This window comes from Triticum urartu, chromosome 5, assembly GCF_003073215.2.
Source record: "Triticum urartu cultivar G1812 chromosome 5, Tu2.1, whole genome shotgun sequence".
Taxonomy (NCBI): Eukaryota; Viridiplantae; Streptophyta; class Magnoliopsida; order Poales; family Poaceae; genus Triticum; species Triticum urartu.
Genome location: NC_053026.1, coordinates 570,656,165 through 570,670,810, shown reverse-complemented (window position 1 = coordinate 570,670,810; position 14,646 = coordinate 570,656,165).

The following is a 14,646-nucleotide window of genomic DNA, read 5'->3' as shown; positions in this document are numbered from 1 at the left end:
GCGATGGCAACGACGAGGCCTCACGAGGATGGTCACCGTGAGGAATTTTTCAAATTAGAAAACAAAAACTGACAAAACTACCCCGCTAATCAATGGCTGAGATGATTCAGTACTGCTCGGTTCCAGAAGTAGTATGATGTACCTTCAGAAATCTCTAATTTCAAATTCTTTGTATCAAGCATGCAAAAATAATGATTCTATAGACCGGGGAACTTGATTCCATAGCGAATGATTTTGTTTCAGTGTAGCACTTTTTTTTGACGGGATCAGTATAGCAGAAATTAATGTGTCTTATGTAACGGGTTATTCTTTCCAGAAGTATGGTAACATTGTTTCCATTGACTAGAAAGTTGCTCCTAAAAGAATAATAATTTTTCCCATGCAAAAAATCCGTTTACACAGTATTGAAATATTTCTAGTTCAACTGAAATTTGCGTGCTTCCAGCAAAAAAAAATCTAAAATTTGTGTGCTACCCAGATTGCTTTCATGGCAACCGGAGATCGTTTCGATCCAGTAAAAAAAAATCCATGAACTTTATCTTCAATATAGAGGAAAATGTGCTTCGAATGAACACATAATATTTGCTTCAAAGGAACAAATAATTATTTCTGTGTGATATTAAATTTCTTTGACATTACAAAGATTCTTTCTACTAGTTATTTCAAAATGAAAATATAATTTTTTACAAGGAAGATGAAATTTACTTGCAAAATATTAGTAGTATTAGCTTTCATACAACAGAAGAGTCATACGGCTAGGTATTTTGTCATCTGGGCACAATGAGGTGCACCTCGACTTCACGATGGCATGTCCACGTGCGTGGAACACACTGGTGGGATCATCGAAGGACGTTTACACTTCCTTGGTGATGGAGAGGGCGTGGGATACCGGCAAGGCCTTGAAGCAGCATGCCCACTGGGGCACTAGGACGACATGGGAACCGCCATGTACATGGATGTCTTTGAGGAGGAGCATTAGCGAGATGTGTCGGAGGGATTGGAGCGCTAGCCGTATCAGCGAGGACGATGTCAAGAAGGGCAGGCGTGAAGGAGGTTGTCGACGAGGCTAGCTGTGGGATTGGAGCATGGCCGAGAGGCGATGGACACAATCACCCATGGGGAGGCTGACTGAGGCAGCTTAAGCGCAACATGCTCTTGGCTCACGAGGACCTCTCAAACCAGATCCAGGACGGTATATTTACCACATGTTTTTGCATGCTTTCTATCTTCCATCACTTTGCACGCTATTATAGTTTTTCTTTGCACATGCTCTCGGGGTCTGAGAGCATGGAATAATCGAGAGACATCTCAATGACTCCGCCCACATGGCCAGATCCTGGACCCATAGTACTGACTCAGCCTACCAAGAACCTACCCTTTATATATATATGCATCTCTTCCACTTTCAACTTCCCAAGCAGGTTGTATTTTATATCTAGTCCAAAGTCCATTGAACCATAACAAAAGAAGAGAGGGATAGTGTGTTAAAAGAGCAATAATGGTTACATATGGGCTTGCTTTTTTGCGGGGAACATATGAGCCTGCTATCAAACAGATGGTGATGAGTTTTGAGAATGGAAGGTGTCAGGAAACTTTATCTCAGACTGATTAAACCCGCAAGTTGTTGATTTCGAAGCTGACTAGGCTCGGGATTGATGTCTTCTAAAGACCTTCTAGATTCATGGGACATTGCTGCTAACGACATCTAGAAGGATACATTCTGTACTTCCCAATCAAACTTCATTCTGATCCACTCGTATGCGGGAATTACTTCGGATGGGATAGCAAGAAGCTAGATGTCATTTTTCTCTTGTATTTTCCATTGTACTACAACTACTTGTTCTTCTTGACTTTCTGGATGAAGCTCTTTACCCTGCACAAAATTGAATGGAAAACATGAGGAACTAAAAGCTACAAAGGCAAAACAAAAAGGGTTGAAAAGGTTAGTACCAAGGGTGAAAAAAGCCCAGTGTGTTTTTTTCGCGATGACAAAAAAACACATCTTGCAGCCACAAGGGAATGTAACATGTATTCCATCGAGCAAAAGGTAAGATTTGGCCCAATTCGGAACAAGTAGAACCCATCCCGATTCGAAGAAACAACTCATATATACTCTCTCCTTTCGAATAAATTTCATTTTAGACTCTCTATTATTTTATAGAACACTCATCCTTCTACACTATATGTTCCCAATACATCTTACTCAATATCATTAAAAAGGTTAAATAACTCATGTACATGTGTGCTTTACTTTGACGAGGAAAATGAAATAATTAATGACGTGGAAAAATAGATGGCCAACACTCTTTACTCTCAATTCACACAAAAAAATTGTTGACGCTTAGTTCATACTATGCCTAACTCTAAAAGGACACCAGTTTTGGAACATAGTGAGTATCAAGAAAAGGTAGGCAACATCGATCAGTTCTAGCAACCCATGGCTCAAGCCCGGGCTAAGGGGTGCGCAGCCCGTGCAACCAGACAGGGCCTCCACTTCAGAGGGCCTGGCTACGCAGAGAGACGGGTGGTTTTGCACTAGTTTTGGAACCTTCCATCCAGATTTGGGACACTTTCATCATTTTTTTGTTCCTTGTTCTCTATTTCTAGTCGTTTTCTTTATTCTCTTTTTTTCTTGCTCTTTCCTCTTCAAATTCCTAAACATTTTCAAAATTGCAAACATTTTCCAAATTTGCAATAATTTTTCAAATTCATGAAGATTATTCTAACTCAATGACATTTTTCGAATTCCGGAATAGTTTTTCATATTCATGAACATTTTTTTAATTATCAAACATTTTCAAATTTGAAAAAAGAAATCCTGAACATTTTCCCAAATTCATGAATACTTTTCAAATCCATGAACTTTTTAAAAAAATCATGAATATTTTTTGAATTCATAAACACCTTTGAATACGCAACATTTCTAGACCTCATGAACTTTTTTGAATTCATAAATAATCTTTCCAATTAACGAACACCTTTTGAATAGGAAAGTATTTTCATATCACGAACCTTTTTGAATTTATGAACATTTTTTCAAATTAATGTCCTTTCTCATATTCAAGTATACATTCAAATCCATGAACAATTTTCAGTTTAAGAACACTTTGAAATTCATGATTAATGTTTTAGTTCCTGGAAAATTTACAAAAAAATCAAATTTGTGAACATTTATTGAATTAACAAAAAAACTCAAAATTAATTAAAAAAAACTTGTTTGAACCGCGGATAATTATTGAATTCATGAACATTTTATGAATTCACGAACATTCTTTCAAATTCACAAACATTTTTTCAAATTGCCCAACAATTTTTGAATTAGTGAGCATTTTTCGTATTTGTGATTTTTTCCAAATTCATAATCATGTTTAAGTCGAGAACTTTTATTATTCACGAATTGTTTAATTCAGAAACATTTTATAAATTTGCAAATATTTATTCAAATTAATAAACATTTGTTGAATTCAGAAAAAAAATTCTAGAACAATTTTAAAATTCACGAATGATTTTCAAATTCAAAATTATGTTATAAATACATGAATGTTTTTTGAATCATGAATATTTGAAAATTAGAAAAAAAAATCAAATCCACTGACAAAAACAAGTCGTGATCTAATAATGCAAGTGAAAAAAAGCGAAAAGAGGCCAACCTAGTAAAAAGATTGCATGGAAGAAAATTAAATAGAAAACCATACATTCTATTATTAGAAAACAAACTAGGAGCTATTACGGAAGCACAAACATTAACTTCCCATATTAATTGCCAGTTCACAAAGAATGGAATTACTCCTTCGCACACGCGCATTGTGACATGCGATTGGACAAGGTGTATTTCCTTCCACTTCCTTTTCTGGGACAAGCTCATCATTAGCGGGTCCCACCATAATGACTATCAAAATATAATTGAATAACGAGTTTCATCATAGTGATTCCATCCTTACTACTTTAGTGATCTAAAACGTCTTATATCAGTTTACAGATGAATGCCTTTCATGAGGATCATTTGTTGCGATTGAAACCTTTTACATGCACATGTGGTTGGTTGGGTTTACGAACAGTATAAGATCATCCAACACTAACAGAAAAATTCCTCTATGTAATCTCTAATTGTGCAGCGTTATATTTATTCCATTTTCTATGACTGTTCCCTTCAACCCTTCGCCATGGACTACAAATCCATAGACAAACATTGCCACAGTCACCACCAAACTACCAAGGATGTCTAAACAATTATGGAAATAGAAGACATCGAGAGAAAATGTTATGAGAAGCTAATTTCGCAAGTAAACTTCATTGCGAGAAACGGTTGTGAAAGATCAAATGTCGAGGCACGCTTCTGTATTTTTCAGAAGTTTTTGCATGAATCCCAAAGCATGTATGTACTTGAAATTGGTAGATTAGTCATTTTAATTAGTCAACGTGGTCTCGTGCGGTTGCCAATAGTAAAAGTTGAGGAGCCACAATGTCCTTGTGTAATATAACAAAGGCAAGTCAGAGACCACACATCATATGTGGTAAGATATATAAAAGCACAACATATCAAAACAAAGGCAAGTCAGAGATATGGCATTGTTTACTAATTATTATGGATTACAGATTGGTGTATATAAATCACTGTTGATTAATAATTGTGTTAGAGCATAGTCATGAAACTATATGGAAGGAAAGTTAGGTACCTTAGCTACTCTGACTTCCCTTCCTAAGTCATAGGATCTCTTTTCCGTCCTACGTGTGCACGACGGCGTCAGCCGCCGCCATCACCACCACGAGTACATCATCTGCATCATATACGCCTACTAGAAGAGGGCTTCTTGCTGAAATGATCATCATGGACATAGAAGGGGGTTGAATAGGTACAAATACAAATTTTAATTGTTACTGAACAATTTAGGCAAAAAGGCGGAATATGAAAGTGAGCCTAACAATTGCTAAGGTAAGTCTAGTGCTAAGCAATATATTCAACAACTACAAGTAGTAAGGTAAACAAGCACAATATAATGTATGCAAAACTAAGAGACAAATAACCACAAGTAGGGAGTTAATGTTAGGAATAACTGCAACTACAAGAGACTAGGATGTCTGCCGATGTTCACTTTCTTGGAGAGAATATAGTCATCGTTGGAGGGATGGATGTTACCACAACAGAACACCAATGCCGCAAAGGCTTACCCTATTCTCCCCTTGAGACAACACCATGAAGGAGTTTCTCAACCACTAGTGGTAGACCTTGAGGTCATCTCCAAACCTTCACAAACTTTTCGGTGGTAATCACAATGAATGATTCCTCTCTGTAGACTCCTACCACCTAGAAGTCTCCAACCTACAAGAGTAACAAGAACGAATGGGAAGAGCTCAAGACTTGCTCGAAACACGAATTCCTTTGGTCAAGAGAAGGGAAATGAGTGGATCTATCACTTGATTGGAAGAACTCTCATAAATCCTTTCGGGATCTAGGAATTGGTGTATGAGGATATCAGAGGGAGCAATATGTGGTATAGGGTTGATTTAAAGTGAATGGTCAACCGTCACTGGATTGGCAGAGGGGTATAGATAGAAATCCTAGAAAACTAGCCATTCCGAGTAAGTGATTGTGTCTGGCCAAACATTCGGGCAAGAGACGCACATCCAACGGCTGAAGAAAAGGTACACTAGCAAGTAGTAGACACAATGCAAAAACAGATGGTCCAGACATCCGACCATATCATGAGGGCCAGGACATCCGACGGGACGCCAAACATCCCGCAAGGAAGGCATACCTACTGGACATCAGGGGCCGGATTTTTGGAAGGAGCCCAGACATCTGGCCAAAACATAAGTTGGCTACTGGAACCCTTTAGTCGGAATTCTGGGAGAGGCCCGAACATCTGGCACAACAGAGAGCACCCGGACATCCGGCCATCCAGCTACAATTCTTTTTTGCTTCTGGATCCTATGGGCCAGATATCTGGCCAGGGCCCAGATGTCTGGGTGTACAGTGGGAGGCCGGACATCTGGCCATACTATGGAGATTTTGAGCACCAAGTATTTGGATGAAATCCGAAGTATGGAAAATTGGATTGGCAATGTTTTGGTAGAATAAGCAGGAATATTTGGTGGGATGGATAGGTAGAAATATTTGAGAACCGTGATGTCATGAGCAAATCTTTCACCAACCCTATAGACCCCTCTTAATAGTGCGGGATCCCTATACTCAGGAATAAACAAAAATGGAACTCGTAAATCCTTTGTTTCTTCTTTCTTGAGTCATATCCATTCCATTTGTCTATGATCAACACACAACATCGTCTCACGGGGACTAGAAGCTGAGATTTACTTAACAAACGTAGTTAGTCCTCTACATGTATATTATCATCAACAACGAAAAAATTACGTAAGGGCATGATTGCCCTTTCACCTACGTTGGCTCGACTTGGACCCTCAGTCGGGCAGTCGGTGGCCACCTCGGTACCATCACATATGTCGTGAAGTCCTCACGGACCATGATCTTGATCAACATTGTTAGTGCAATCTCGATTGGCTCCAGGTTTCCGACATGAAGGTGGCCACGGCATCGTGCGCATGATGACCCGATGAAGCGAACGTTCTCTAAGTACACGAAGTGACCGAGAGTATAAATCATGGACACGTACCCAACATGGATGCTTTGCTCCAAGGACATGCTCTTGTCATACCAAGACACCATCTCCTTAGTTTCCCATGAATGTCGGGACCCTTCATAGACCTTGATTCCACCGACCAAGACCCGTGTGCGTGCTAGCACCGAGTTTATCATACGGCATGACGAGCATGATATCTTACTCGTCTTCGGCAACACTTGGGTTGAGGATCCATGTGATGTGCTAGAACTCGAGGAGGGTGCGGTCCTTTCTGTGTTTGGAGGTCGCCTTTGAGTCCTCTATCTGATAATCTCTCCGTCAGATTGTTGGGATGGCACCCATGTAGTTGTTGGGGAATGTAGTAATTTGAAAAAAAATTCCTACGCACACGCAAGATCATGGTGATGCATAGCAACGAGAGGGGAGAGTGTGTCCACGTACCCTCGTAGACCGAAAGCGGAAGCGTTAGCACAACGCGGTTGATGTAGTCGTACGTCTTCACGATCCGACCGATCAAGTACCAAATGTACGGCACCTCCGAGTTCAGCACACGTTCAGCCCGATGACGTCCCTCGAACTCCGATCTAGCCGAGTGTTGAGGGAGAGTTTCGTCAGCACGACGGCGTGGTGACGATGTTGATGTTCTACCGACGCAGGGTTTCGCCTAAGCACCGCTACAGTATTATCGAGGTGAACTATGGTGGAGGGGAGCACCGCACACGGCTAAGAGACGATCAACTTGATCAGCTTGTGTGTCCAGAGGTGCCCCCTGCCCCTGTATATAAAGGAGCAAGGGGGGAGGCGGCCGGCCTAGGAGGAGGGCGCGCCAAGGGGGGAGTCCTACTCCAACCGGGAGTAGGACTCCTCCTTTCCTTGTTGCAGTAGGAGTGAAGGAAAGAGGAGGAGAGGGAGAAGGAAAAGGGGGCTGCACCCCGTGTCCAATTCGGACCAGAGGGGGGCGCAGGCCTCCTTCCTTTTGGCCTATCTCCTCTATTCCCGTATGGCCCAATAAGGCCCATATACTCCCCGGCGAATTCCCGTAACTCTCCGGTACTCCGAAAAATACCCGAATCACTCGGAACCTTTCTGAAGTCCGAATATAGTCGTCCAATATATCGATCTTTACGTCTCGACCATTTCGAGACTCCTCGTCATGTCCCCGATCTCATCCGGGACTCCGAACTCCTTCGGTACATCAAAACATATAAACTCATAATATAACTGTCATCGTAGCGTTAAGCATGCAGACCCTACGGGTTCGAGAACTATGTAGACATGACCGAGACACGTCTCCGGTCAATAACCAATAGCGGAACCTGGATGCTCATATTGGCTCCTACATATTCTACGAAGATCTTTATCGGTCAAACCGCATAACAACATACGTTGTTCCCTTTGTCATCGGTATGTTACTTGCCCGAAATTCGATCGTCGGTATCTCAATACCTAGTTCAATTTTGTTACCGGCAAGTCTCTTTACTCGTTCCGTAACACATCATCCCGCGACTAACTCATTAGTTGCAATGCTTGCAAGGCTTATAGTGATGTGCATTACCGAGTGGGCCCAGAGATACCTCTCCGACAATCGGAGTGACAAATCCTAATCTTGAAATACGCCAACCCAACAAGTACCTTCGGAGACACCTATAGAGCACCTTTATAATCACCTAGTTACGTTGTGACGTTTGGTAGCACACAAAGTGTTCCTCCAATAAACGGGAGTTGCATAATCTCATAGTCATAGGAACATGTATAAGTCATGAAGAAAACAATAGCAACAAACTAAATGATCAAGTGCTATGCTAACGGAATGGGTCAAGTCAATTACATCATTCTCTAATGATGTTACCTCGTTAGTCAATTGACAACTCATGTATATGGCTAGGAAACTTAACCATCTTTGATTCAACGAGCTAGTCAAGTAGAGGCATACTAGTGACACTTTGTTTGTCTATGTATTCACACATGTATTATGTTTCCGGTTAATACAATTCTAGCATGAATAATAAACATTTATCATGACATAAGGAAATAAATAATAACTTTATTATTGCCTCTAGGCCATATTTCCTTCAGTCTCCCACTTGCACTAGAGTCAATAATCTAGTTCGCATCACCATGTGATTTAATACCAATAGTTCACATCACCACGTGATTAACACCCATAGTTCACATCATCATGTGACCAACACCCAAAGGGTTTACTAGATTCAATAATCTAGTTCACATCTCTATGTGATTTACACCCAAAGAGTACTAAGGTGTGATCATGTTTTGCTTGTGAGAGAAGTTTAGTCAACGGGTCTGCCACATTCAGATCCGTAAGTATTTTGCAAATTTCTATGTCAACAATGCTCTGCACTAAGCTACTCTAGCTAATTGCTCCCACTTTCAATATGTATCCAGATTGAGACTTTGAGTCATCTGGATCAGTGTCAAAACTTGCATCGACATAACTTTTTACGATGAACCTTTTGTCATCTCCATAATCGAGAAACATATCCTTATTCCACTAAGGATAATTTTGACCAATGTCTAGTGATCTACTCCTATATCACTATTGTACTCCCTTGTCAAACTCAGGGCAGGGTATAAAATAGGTCTGGTACACAGCATGGCATACTTTATAGAACCTATGGCTGAGGCATAGGGAATGACTTTCATTCTCTCTCTATCTTCTGCCGTGGTCGGGTTTTGAGTCTTACTCAACTTCACACCTTTGTAACACATGCAAGAACTCCTTCTTTGACTGTTCCATTTTGAACTACTTCAAAATCTTGTCAAGGTATGTACTCATTGAAAAACTTATCAAGCATCTTGATCTATCTCTATAGATCTTGATGCTCAATATGTAAGCAGCTTCACCGAGTTCTTTCTTTGAAAAACTCCTTTCAAACATTTCTTTATGCTTTGAAGAATAAATCTACATTATCTCCGATCAACAATATGTCATACACATATACTTATCAGAAATGTTGTAGTGCTCCCACTCACTTTCTTGTAAATACAGGCTTCACCGCAAGTCTGTATAAAACTATATGCTTTGATCAACTTATCAAAGCGTGTATTCCAACTCCGAGAGGCTTGCACCAGTCCATAAATGGATCGCTGGAGCTTGCACACTTTGTTAGCTCCCTTTGGATCGACAAAACCTTCCGGTTGCATCATATACAACTCTTCTTCCAGAAATCCATTCAGGAATGCAGTTTTGACATCCATCTGCCAAATTTCATAATCATAAAAAGTGGCAATTGCTAACATGATTCGGACAGACTTAAGCATAGATACGAGTGAGAAACTCTCATCGTAGTCAACACCTTGAACTTGTCGAAAACCTTTTTGCGACAATTCTAGCTTTGTAGATGGTAACACTACTATCAGCGTCCGTCTTCCTCTTGAAGATCCATTTAATCTCAATGGCTCGCCGATCATTGGGTAAGTCAATCAAAGTCCATACTTTGCTCTCATACATGGATCTCATCTCTGATTTCATGGCCTCAAGCCATTTCGCGGAATCTGGGCTCATCATCGCTTCCTCATAGTTCGTAGGTTCGTCATGGTCAAGTAACATGACCTCCAGAATAGGATTACCATACCACTCTGGTGCGGATCTCACTCTGGTTTACCTACGAGGTTCGGTAGTAATTTGATCTAAAGTTACATGATCATCATCATTAGCTTCCTCACTAATTGGTGTAGTAGTCACAGGAACAGATTTCTGTGATGAACTACTTTCCAATAAGGGAACAGGTATAGTTACCTTATCAAGTTCTACTTTCCTCCCACTCACTTCTTTCGAGAGAAACTCCTTCTCTAGAAAGGATCCATTCTCAGCAATGAATATCTTGCCTTCGAATCTGTGATAGAAGGTGTACCCAATATTTTCTTTTGGATATCCTATGAAGATTTACTTCTCCGATTTGGGTTCGAGCTTATCATGTTGAAACTTTTTCACATAAGCATCGCAGTCCCAAACTTTAAGAAATGGCATCTTAGGTTTCTCGCCAAACCACAGTTCATACGGTGTCGTCTCAACAGATTTAGATGGTGCCCTATTTAACCTGAATGTAATTGTCTCAAATGCATAACCCCAAAACGATAGTGGTAATCGGTAAGAGACATCATAGGTCGCACCATATCTAATAAAGCACGGTTACGACGTTCGAACACACCATTACACTGTGGTGTTCCAGGTGGCATGAGTAGGTGAAACTATTTCACATTGTTTTAACTGAAGGCCAAACTCGTAACTCAAACATTTTACTTCTGCGATCATATCGTATAAACTTTTATTTTTGTTACGATGATTCTCCACTTCACTCTGAAATTCTTTGAACTTTTCAAATATTTCAGGCTTGTGTTTCATCAAGTAGATATACTCATATCTGCTCAAATCATCTGTGAAGATCAGAAAATAATGATACCTGCCGCGAGCTTCAATATTCATCGGACCACATACTTTAGAATGTATGATTTCCAACAAATCTGTTGCTCGCTCCATTGTTCCAGAGAACGGAGTCTTAGTCATCTTGCCCATGAGGCATGGTTCGCAAGTATCAAGTGATTCCAAAATCCCATCAGCATGGAGTTTCTTCATGCGCTTTACATCAATATGACCTAAACGGCAGTGCCACAAATAAGTTGCACTATCATTATTAGCATTGCATCTTTTGACTTCAATATTATGAATATGTGTATCACTAAGATCGAGATCCAACAAACCATTTTCATTGGGTGTATGACCATAGAAGGTTTTATTCATATAAATAGAACAACAATTATTCTCTAGTTTACATGAATAACCGTATTGCAATAAACATGATCCAATCATATTCATGCTCAACGCAAACACTAAATAACATTTATTTTAGGTTTAACACTAACCCTGAAAGTATAGGGAGTGTGCGATGATGATCATATCAATCTTGGAACCATTTCCAATACACATCGTCACTTCACCCTTAACTAGTCTCCGTTTATTCTACAACTCCCGTTTCGAGTTACTATTCTTAGAAACTGAACTAGTATCAAATACTGAGGGGTTGCTATAAACACTAGTAAAGTACACATCAATAACATGTATATCAAATATACCTATGTTCACTTTGCCATCCTTCTTATCCGCCAATTACTTGGGGTACCTCCGCTTCCAGTGACCAGTCCCTTTGCAGTAGAAGCACTCAGCTTCAGGCTTAGGTCCAGACTTGGGTTTTTCACTTGAGCAATAACTTGCTTGCCGTTCTTCTTGAAGTTCCCCTTTCTTCCCTTTGTCCTTTTACTTGAAACTAGTGGTTTTGTTTACCATCAACACTTGATGCTTTTCTTGATTTCTACCTTCGTCGATTTCAGCATCACGAAGAGTTTGGGAATCGTTTCCGTTATCCCTTGCATATTATAGTTCATCACAAAGTTCTACTAACTTGGTGATGGTGACTAGAGAATTCTGTCAATCACTATTTTATCTGGAAGATTAACTCCCACTTGATTCAAGCGATTGTAGTACCCAGACAATCTGAGCACATGCTCACTGCTTGAGCTATTCTCCTTCATCTTTTAGCTATATAACTTGTTGGATACTTCATATCTCTCAACTCGGGTATTTGCTTGAAATATTAACTTCAACTCCTGGAACATCTCATATGGTCCATGATGTTCAAAACGTCTTTGAAGTCCCGATTCTAAGCCATTTAAGCATGGTGCACTAAACTATCAAGTAGTCATCATATTGAGCTAGCCAAATGTTCATAACATCTGCATATGCTCCTGCAATAGGTTTGTCACCTAGCGGTGCATCAAGGACATAATTCTTCTGTGCAACAACGAGGATAAACCTCAGATCACGGATCCAATCCGCATCATTGCCACTAATATTTTTCAACCTAGTTTTCTCTAGGAACATATCAAAAATAAAACAGGGGAGCTAAACGCGAGCAATTGATCTACAACATAGATATGCTAATACTACTAGGACTAAGTTCATGATAAATTAAAATTCAATTAATCATATTACTTAAGAACTCCCACTTAGATAGACATCTCTCTAATCATCTAAGTGATCACGTGATCCAAATCAACTAAACCATAACCGATTATCACATGAAATGGAGTAGTTTTCAATGGTGAACATCACTATGTTGATCATATCTACTATATGATTCACGCTCGACCTTTCGGTCTCAGTGTTCCGAGGCCATATCTGCATATGCTAGGCTCGTCAAGTTTAATCTGAGTATTCTGCGTGTGCAAAACTGGCTTGCACCCATTGTAGATGGACGTAGAGCTTATCACACCCGATCATCACGTGGTGTATGGGCACGACGAACTTTGGCAATGGTGCATACTCAGGGGGAACACTTTTATCTTGAAATTTAGTGAGAGATCATCTTATAATGCTACCATTAATCAAAGTAAGATAAGATGCATAAAAGATAAACATCACATGCAATCAATATAAGTGATATGATATGGCCATCATCATCTTGTGCTTGTGATCTCCATCTCTGAAGCACCGTCATGATCACCATCGTCACCGGCGCGACACCTTGGTCTCCATCGTAGCATCATTGTCGTCTCGCCAATCTTATGCTTCCACAACTATCGCTACCGCTTAGTGATAAAGTAAAGCATTACAGGGCGATTGCATTGCATACAATAAAGCGACAACCATATGGCTCCTGCCAGTTGCCGATAACTCGGTTACAAAACATGATCATCTCATATATACAATAAAATTTAGCATCATGTTTTGACCATATCACATCACAACATGCCCTGCAAAAACAAATTAGACGTCCTCTACTTTGTTGTTGCAAGTTTTACATGGCTGCTACTGGGCTTAGCAAGAACCGTTCTTACCTACGCATCAAAACCACAACGATAGTTTGTCAAGTTGGTGTTGTTTTAACCTTCGCAAGGACCGGGCGTAGCCACACTCGGTTCAACTAAAGTTGGAGAAACTGACACCCGCCAGCCACCTGTGTGCAAAGCACGTCGGTAGAACCAGTCTCGCGTAAGCGTACGCGTAATGTCGATCCGGCCCGCTTCATCCAACAATACCGCCGAACCAAAGTATGACATGCTGGTAAGCAGTATGACTTATATCGCCCACAACTCACTTGTGTTCTACTCATGCATATGACATCTACGCATAAAACCAGGCTTGGATACCACTGTTGGGAAACGTAATAATTTCAAAAAAAAATCCTACGCACACGCAAGATCATGGTGATGCATAGCAACGAGAGGGGAGAGTGTGTCCACGTACCCTCATAGACCGAAAGCGGAAGCGTTAGCACAACGCGGTTGATGTAGTCGTACGTCTTCACGATCCGACCGATCAAGTACCGAACGTACGACACCTCCGAGTTCAGCACACGTTCAGCCCGATGACGTCCCTCGAACTCCGATCTAGCCGAGTGTTGAGGGAGAGTTTCGTCAGCACGACGGCGTGGTGACGATGTTGATGTTCTACCGACGCAGGGCTTCGCCTAAGCACCGCTACAGTATTATCGAGGTGGACTATGATGGAGGGGGGCACCGCACACGGCTAAGAGACGATCAACTTGATCAGCTTGTGTGTCCAGAGGTGCCCCCCTGCCCCTGAATATAAAGGAGCAAGGGGGGAGGCGGCTGGCCTAGGAAGAGGGCGCGCCAAGGGGGGAGTCCTACTCCCACCGGGAGTAGGACTCCTCCTTTCCTTGTTGGAGTAGGAGTGAAGGAAAGAGGAGGAGAGGGAGAAGGAAAAGGGGGCTGCACCCCTTGTCCAATTCGGACCAGAGGGGGCGCAGGTCTCCTTCCTTTTGGCCTATCTCCTCTATTCCCGTATGGCCCAATAAGGCCCATATACTCCCCGGCGAATTCCCGTAACTCTCCGGTACTCCGAAAAATACCTGAATCACTCGGAACCTTTCTGAAGTCCGAATATAGTCGTCCAATATATCGATCTTTACGTCTTGACCATTTCGAGACTCCTCGTCATGTCCCCGATCTCATCCGGGACTCCGAACTCCTTCGGTACATCAAAACATATAAACTCATAATATAACTGTCA